Consider the following 9,504-nt stretch of genomic DNA (forward strand, 5'->3'; position numbering starts at 1 on the left):
ACAGGGTCTCTGGGAGCTGGTAGTTATGAGTCACCTGTAGTGGGTTCTTGAAATGAAACTCCATCCTCTTCAAAAGCAGTAAACACTCTTAGGAGCTATCGTTATATCCCATGGTTTACCCGTGAGTGTAAACTCATCTCATTTCTGTAGACGTCACTATTATATTTAACTTAAACATGGTTTAGCAAGTTTTCTTTCTCTGCCCATGTTTTCTTCTGCCTGAGTTTACTGACACACTCAGGTTGCACTTATATATTGAAGTTCTATAAGTTATTCAGCCTTTGATGTTCATGTCCCCTTACATGTGACCAGTCTAGTATCTTAGAAGGCACTTCTCTGCTTTCCAGCCTATAGTTGTGTACTTTACTAAAATAGAAAGATACATGGAAGTGGCATTTCTCTTCTGCACCCCCAACTGTACTTGACTTCATACTTTGCCTCTGTGTAGAACCACAGATGCTCTGTAGCTTGTGATTTAACCCCATTCTTTTCAGAAGCTGATGTGAGCAATCCCTACTACAGAGACCACTTGCTGCTACCAGATGCCTTTTCTCTTCCTTTAGAGTTCTAAAAACCTCATAATCCCTCAGAACTAAATTCATATCAAATTGAAAATGTTCCTCCCTCGGTCATTTTTATTTGGTAAAGGTAAATTTAATTTAATTAATACCGTAATGCCTGAAGAATACATTCTATGTGTATTTAATCAATACAGCCAAATTTAAAACCCTCATTCTCCCTTTCTTAGAAGCTTGGCTTCCTTCTCTCATTTTCCTCAATTTTTCTATAGTCCACAATGTGCAATACAGAAATCTATGCGCTGTTCTCTAATTCATACTGTTTGTTCCAGGAACATAGTAGATAGGAAACCACTACCACCTCTCACTTTTTATTTTCCTATGATATTATTAAAGCCAGTCAGCACTGATCTTGATGGTACAAGCATTTAGTCTACTATCCATTGTACAGCATGTTAAGATAAAAACTGCTCTCTCTCTCTCTCTCTCTCTCTCTCTCTCTCTCTCTCTCTCTCTCTCCCTCTCCCTCTCTCTCTCTTGCATGTGCATGTTCTCTCTCTCTTTCTCTTTCTCTCTCAGACACACACAGACACATATACATATATGCACACACACAGATAAAGAGAGAGGAAGAGAGAGAGAGAGAGAGAGAGAGAGAGAGAGAGAGAGAGAGAGAGGAGTCAAAGGGAGTTACCATATAGCAGGGCAGACCCAAACAGATCCCACAGGTAATAGATGAAATATAAAAAGCCAGTTCTAGGAATAGATTATTTCTTTGAGTGTTCTTAACCATTAAATCCCATAGATTCCCCCCAAACGTTACAGGCTTTTTCCAATACTATTATTCACCTTCAAGAACTTGATAATAGAACCCTACTATAGAAGATCCCACATATTTGCATCTTAGAACAGTAAGTAAAGCTGGTATATTTCTATTGAATAGTTTTCATAGTTCTCTGAGATGCTATGCAAACTACTGGAGGAGAAAATATCCCTCTTACCCCGCTGTGAAACCTGCAAGCTACAATGACTGGCTTGTTAAGACATGTCCATATGTGTGATACTGGCTGGGACATCTTGGGAGTAACCAACCACTTTCTAATTAGATTTAAAACCTACTTCACAAGATGAAACCCATACCTGAAAACATTATCTGGTCAAGAACTTATGTTTAGATATATCATAAATACTCAAGAAAACCTACTACAATTATGTTGCTAAATGAGCACAGTATTAAACTGACTCCCAATGAAATGTTGTTCTACATATCTGTCAGTCCTCATCTGAAAAGCTCTATTTGAAGTAGATTCTGTTAACACAGAGACTCACAATTGGCCAAAGTACAGGAACGACAGACTACAGAATGATCAATATATATATATATATATATATATATATATATATATATATATATATATATATATATATATATTACACTTTAACCCCTACCAAGGCTCAGGAATCATTGTGCAAAATGGTACAAAAAACAATGTAAGAGCTAGAGGTAGTTCTATGCCTAATAAAAGATGACAACAGAGCAACTGCTCATACGAATTAATAGAGGTTTTGTCAGCACAAACAAAACTTGAGTAGGCCCAAGGCAGACCAATTTCCAATATGGAGAGGGGAGCTGGGCCCTTCTCCACTAATTGTGAAGTGAATGGCAATTGTTAACTGCTTGCGGAAAGAAAGTTTTCTCTGAATGTGTATCTCCTGATAAGTTCACTCTGCTCCAGTTGCAGAACACAAAGTCAAGAATAATTAAGTAGCACAAAGAAATTGAAGGTTTAAAATACTCTAACTGTCCTCATAGAGCCTTTTTCCAGTAAGTGATGGAAGCAGATGCAGAAATCCATAGCCAATACCAGACTGAGATCCAGGAGTCCAGTCAAAGAGAGAGAAGAGGGATTCTATGAACAAAAGGTATTAAGATCATGATGGGGAAACCTACAGGACAATCAAACCAAACAAGTAGGAACTCAAGAAATTTATACCAATAGCTGTGGAGCCTCCATGGGACTGGACTAGGCCCTCAGCATAATTGAGACAGTTGTGTAGCTTTATCTGCTTAAGGGATCCCCTGGCAGTCATCCCTGGTACATGAGCTAGCTTTTTGGAGTACACTACCTAATTGTTCCACACAATAGAAACAGAAGGAATGTTACCAAACTTTATGAGGATACAGTTATCCTGATACCCAAACCACACAAAGATGCAACAAAGAAAGAGAATTACAGACCAATCTCCCTCATGAACATTGATGCAAAAATACTCAATAAAATACTGACAAACAGAATCCAAGAACACATCAAAAAAATTATCTACCATGACCAAGTAGGCTTCATCCCAGGGATGCAAGGATGGTTCAGCATACAAAAATCTGTCAATGTAGTTCACCATATAAACAAACTGAAAGAAAAAAAAACCACATGATCATCTCATCAGATACTGAAAAGGCCTTTGACAAAATCCAACACCTCTTCATGATAAAGGTTCTAGAGAGATCAGGAATAAAAAGAACACACCTAAATGTAACAAAGGCAATTTACAGCAAGCCTACAGCCAACATAAAATTAAATGGAGAGAAACTCAAAGCGATTCCACTAAAATCAGGAACAAGACAAGGCTGTCTACTCTCCCCATATTTATTCAATATTCTAGCTAGAGCAGTAAGACAACAAAAGGAGATCAAGGGGATACAAATTGGAAAGGAAGAAGTCAAAGTTTCACTATTTGCAGATGATAGGATAGTATATATAAGTGACCCCAAAAATTCTACTAGGGAACTTCTACAGCTGATAAATTCCTTCAGTAATGTGGCAGGACACAAGATTAATTTGAAAAAAATTAGTAGCCCTCCTATATACAAATGATAAATTGACTGAGGAAGAAATGAGAGAAAAATCACCCTTTATAATAGCCACAAATAATATAAAATACCCCGGGGGAACTCTAACTATGCAAGTGAAAGACCTATATGATAAGAACTTTAGGTCTCTGAAGAAAGAACTCGAAGAAGATATTAGAAAATGGAAAGATCTCCCATGTTCATGGATAGGTAGAACTAACATAGTAAAAATGGCAATCTTACCAAAAGCAATCTACAGATTCAATGCAGTCCCCATCAAAATCCCAACACAATTCTTCATAGGCTTGGAAGGAACGATACTTAACTTTGTATGGAAAAACAAAAAACCCAGGATAGCTAAAAGAATCCTGTATAATAAAGTAACCTCTGGAGGCATCATGATCCCTGACATCAAGCTCTATTATAATAATAGATAATAATAATAAAAATATTATCTGCTTAATAAAATATAACACCAGTAGCACAGACACTGAGAGCAACAATTAATAAATGGGACCTCCTGAAACTGAGAAGCTGAAACTGAAAAGACAGTATATAGAATGGGAATAGATCTTCACCAACCCCACATCTGACAGAGGGCTGATATCCAAAATATATAAAGAACTCAAAAAGCTAGACATCAAAATACTGAATGATCTAATTTAAAAAATGGGCTACAGAGCTTAACAGAGAATTCTCAATAGAAAAATCTCAAATGGCTGAAAGACATTTAAGGAATTGCTCATCATCCTTAGTCATCAAGGAAATGCAAATCAGAAAGACTCTGAGATATCATCTTACACCTATCGGAATGGCTGTGATTAAAAAAAAAAGCCAGTTTACTATTGCGAGGCGTGAGCTTAGTTACTCTTCAAGAATAACTGTTTCAGCTGCTGTTCCATTGCACATCAGAAGCCATCGGCCCACTGCCTATTCAGCTGCCTTCGAAGAAAAGGGCACTGTACCTTTTCCAAATTGCGAAGGCCACTTCAGGGATGGTGCCATATTGTCCTGGCCTCAGAAGATGCCTTTTGATAAAGCCATAACCACACTCGTTTTGGCAAGAATCAGTAGTCCTTTGTTTCATGTCCTGTCTGTCCATTTTGTCAGCAGTTGATTCAAGGATACTTTGTTGTCCAGTGGCTAACTTTTGCCACAATGAAAGTTAACTCCATATGCAGTTTCTTCAATGCCCATATTTTCTCTGAAGTAGATTGGTACTGCCAGGAGCCGACATGTCTCATAATCATAACAAAAAAGAAAAATTTTCTAAGTTATTAAAACATTTTAAATGCCATATTCTGTAAACTGGCATTTGACAGAGGGATGTGGAGAAGAACGGGATGTTAAGATGAAGCCATATATACACAGCCAAGAATGGACAGCTGAATTAAAAAATCAACAACAATTTCCAGAATTTAAAATCCTGAATCATGACATGACACTAGTGGAATTCAGGTGTTTCTGGTACATGGACTGCTCTCACCCAATGTGAGGTTGAACTGTCGACCTTGTGTACATCCTACTTCACAAATGAGTCTGTCAGATATGCTAAGCCTATAGGCTGAAGATGATGCCCCAACACTGTGGAGAAACCTCAGGTGACTGTCCAGGCAGCTGGCTGTTTCTGTCAACTCACAAATTTTTTGGAAGTTGCTTGCATGCACTTTCTGTTTTTATTTTTGTTAGCTAATATTATTTCCTTCTTGGGTCTCTGAGGGAGTTGAAGATTAGTTAGTTATAGTTGAAGGTTAGTTAGTTATAGTTGAAGATTAATTAGGATAGAAAGTGAATTAGATACATTTTGGACTTAACAAAATAGGATAGATAATGAAATTATTTTCTCTGAATTTGTCAAATACAAATGGACTAGACATTGTTTAGACATTTATTACTTGTATATATTGTATATAGTCATTGTACTTTTGTATATAGTTTTTCTTTTGTTAGTTATAACCTTTTTCTTTTTTTTCCTTTTTATTAAAATAGAAAAGGGGAAAAAAAAAAAAGTAAAACGTGATAGATTCAATGCCAATGAATTCCACAGTTAAACTCAGAGCATTTTGTAAATCCAATGTGATTGATTAATAATTCCAATGTTCAATATTATCTTCAGTACAAATAAAGATTATACCTTACCCAAAAAAAAAAAGTCAATTAATAAAAATGAATATTGGAGATATTAAAAAAAAAAAAAAAAAGCACACTGAAGACAGCTTATGTTGGAGAGGATATGGAGTAAGAGGAACACTCCTCCACTGTTGGTGGGAATGCAAACTTCTACAGTCACTTTGGAAAACAGTATGGAGGTTTCTCATAAAATTGGGAATCAATCTACCTCAGGACCCAGCTATACCACTCTTGGGCATATACCCAAGGAATGCTCAATCTTACCACAAGGACACATGCTCAACTATGTTCGTAGCAGCATTATTCATAATAGCCAGATCCTGGAAACAACCTAAATGTCATTCAACTGAAGAATGGACAAAGAAAATGTGGTACATATACATAATGGAGTACTACTCAGCAGTAGAAAAGTAATAATATCATGAAATTTGCAGACAAATGAATGAAACTAGAAAATATCCTGAGTGAGGTAACCCAGACTCAGAAGGACAAACATGGTATGTACTCATTCATAAGTGGATACTAGAGGTAAGGCGAAGAATAACCAGACTACAATCCACAGCTCCAGAGAAGCTAGCTAACAAGGAGGACCCTAAGAGGGGCACATAGATAGCCCAGCGAAAGAGAAATAGATGAGATCTACATGAGCAAGCTAGGAGTGAAGGGAGAGGGTAATGGAGGGCAAAAAAATGGGGGATGAGAACATAAGAAAATGGGAGGTTCGAGCTGGAACAGGGACAGAGTGGGAGAGCAAGGAAAGAGATACCATGATAAATGAAGACATCATGGAAATAGGAAGAGGTAAGGTGCTGTGGAAGTTCCCAGGAATCCACAAGGATGACCCCATCTTGTACTAATGGCAATGGTCGAGAAGGTGCCTGGACTGGTCTACTCTGGTGACCAGATTAGTGAATACCCTAACTGTCATTATAGAGCCTTCATCTAGTTACTGATGAAGCGAGATCCATGGCCAGGTGCCAGGTTGAGCTCTAGGAATCCAATCGATGAGAGAGAGGAGGGATTCTGTGGGCAGGGGATGTCAAGATCATGATGGGAAAACATGCAGAAATGACCAGCCACACTAGTGGAAATCCATGAACTGTAGACCAATAGCTGTGGAGCCCCCATAGGACTGGACTAGGCCCTCTGGATATGTGAGACAATTGTTTAGTTTGAACTCTTTGGGGAGTCCCCAGGCAGGGGGATCAGAATCTGTCCCTGGTGCATGGATGGGATTTTTGGAGCCCAATGCCTAGGGTGTGACACCTTGCACAGCCTTGGTGCAATGAGGGGGTGCTTGGACCTGCCTCAGCTAAGTGTGCCAGGCTCTGCTGACTCCCCATGGGAGACTTTGACTTGGGGGAAGTGGGAATGGGGTGTGGCTTGGGGGAGAGGCTGGAGGACTGGAAGAGGGAGGATATGTGGTTGGTATGTAAATTGAATAGGAAATTTCTTAATAATAAAAAGAAAAGAAAAAACAAACAAAACATCACTCCAAAAGAAAGAGTCATATGAAACTCAAGATTGTTGACCATCTTGTCACAGTGACATCATTCACATATTTTGGGGAGTCTGGAGAGCACATGATGAGAAATGTGGGGAGATTATGCTACACATCTGTATTACTTTACACTCATTCACTTATTTACTTAAATATCTGCATATTGGTTATGGTAGGAGTTCTAGAGCAAGAATGATGTTGGTCAGTTCCATATACAATAATTTTTATAGTCTGGAACATGGAATACAGTAAACAAGGATAATTATTTACCTTATAATTACATTGAGTTCAATAGAGGAATGTACTACTACTTAAGGGCATAGGCTAAAAAAGTTCAGCTTGACCTAGGTGGCAGGATGGGCAAGGTTCCTTCTGCAAGGAACCTCTTCTGAGAATGGACTGTATGACAGCTGAACCATTGGGCACACAGCTTGAAGAGCTAGAGATGATGCTTTGGAGGAATTAGCAACTTTTTAAGAAATGTTTGCATTCACAACACAGTAAGGGAGAACACTGAGGACAATAAAGACATAGCTGAAATTTCATGGCTTTTCTTCAGTTACCAAGAATTCTTAGCCTAAACACCTTTAGCAGTGATTTTGTTTTAGGATCATCTGATGGAACCATCTAAAGAAACATCTTCTGAAACATGACAAGAACTATAATAGCAATGCACCTCTGACTTGTGCAATCTACCTCTTAAAGTGGCCTCATAAATTCTACACGGTGGAGTGTCTAAGCTAAGCTTTATAGGCTGAATTCTTAGCAAATAGGATAGCTTAAATAAAGGTATATGCACACATGTATCTGAATACATATTTTTATTTTATGATGTTAATAGCTCATAAAGTGTATTTGTGTACATGTGTATATAACATACATTTTAATTGTATATGTGAGAGAAAATGTCAGCATCACTTTTTTTTTGAAAACTCTTATATTAAACAAGATAGAATTGCTGGTATTCACTCATTTGGAAATAAATCTATAGAGAACGTATTTGGGTTGTTTTTGTCTATAATTGTTTTTAAAATGTCATTGGCATACTTTTATTCACCCAGTCCCCAGGACAGCATATACCAGCTTTTCTTTCTAAAGATAAGTCAACCCATGCTCTTCTTGGGGGTTGTCACTTGGCGTAAGTGGAATAATGTGTACAAAGGAGCTACAGAAAGGCTGTTGCTTGCATTCCATGACAGCTTCACCTCAGTGGAACCTCTACAGGGGGAAGATTGCTGGTTTCTGAAGTGAAAAGACACTCGTCTCTAGAAAATCTTACCAGGTAACGAAAAGCATTGCAAACCATCCTATGGGGATGGTGGCATGGTGGATGCCATATCCTTGCACAACAATTCTGTGATGCCAGACTCGGATAGCATAAGCAAACGTTAGCAGCCATTATTGAGAGAAACAACAGCAAGGGCTGTGGTATTGGGGGCACGCCTAATGGAAAGGAAGGAGAAATACGTGAGGCAAAAACTCAAACAGTGTGACTCAGCCAAATGGTTGGGCAAGCCCACTGGCAGATGGTCAGCAGAGGACACAAGCACCGGGAACTGTGTGAGAAATGACTGATTGCCAAAATCTTCTTGGTAAAGTCTGAGGAAAATATAGTCTGGCTTTTGATTATCTGCTGTGCAAAACCAACTGAATAGGAATACGTTACAGTGTGAGGGTGCTCTGCCCCAGATTCCGTGTGAACATGTAGATCCTTCTGTGTGGACTAAGTCTATCAGGAGTTCAGAAATGAACCAAACAACACATTCTATTTTCACTTAGACCAGAACTATTTACTGGTCCTGACTATTTATTATATACTAGGTAGGATAAGAATGGTAGCTTGTGATTTCTAATTTACTGGAGTTGTAGTAATTCAGATTTGCTGCTGAAGAGAGACATGCTAATAAGTAATAGTTTAGAACCTTACATTTCAAAAACAGAAAACTATAGACTTCACTAGAAGTACAAAACATGGGTGTTTTGGATGGTGTGAGGTGATCAAGGAAATATGTTCAGAGAATATGGACAATAAACTGAACATGACACTTGAGTACAGCAGATAACAGAGAAGGCAAGCTCTTGGGGTGGAATTTAAACAGAAAGCAAAACAGTAGTTCTTAAAAAGCTCTGATGGGAAGGCTGTCGTATTTTAAATATGCATAGGTTTTCCATTGTTCCTGGTGTACAGCGTTCCATGCAAGGTTTGGTATATAAACCAGAAGCCAAATGATGTCCTTTTGTCTTGATGAACAGAGAGTTTTCTTAAACTTGTGCATGTGTGATCAACGGAATCTGTGGATTTTTAAGTTGGATTTTCTCATGTTTGTATTCTTTTATTTCCACTTGTCATCTTATGTTTTGGCAACCTTTCCTGGTTATACAATCACTCTTTCCCACCCAACACTTACCCATACTGACATCTACTACTGTTCCTCACAATTTATTCTTTGATATTCTCTGGCCATTTCTCCTTGAAGCAAACCCTATTAAATGAGATTCTGTTTTAA

Source organism: Peromyscus californicus, unplaced genomic scaffold (assembly GCF_007827085.1).
Source record: "Peromyscus californicus insignis strain IS unplaced genomic scaffold, ASM782708v3 Scaffold_17__1_contigs__length_78620276, whole genome shotgun sequence".
NCBI lineage: Eukaryota > Metazoa > Chordata > Mammalia > Rodentia > Cricetidae > Peromyscus > Peromyscus californicus.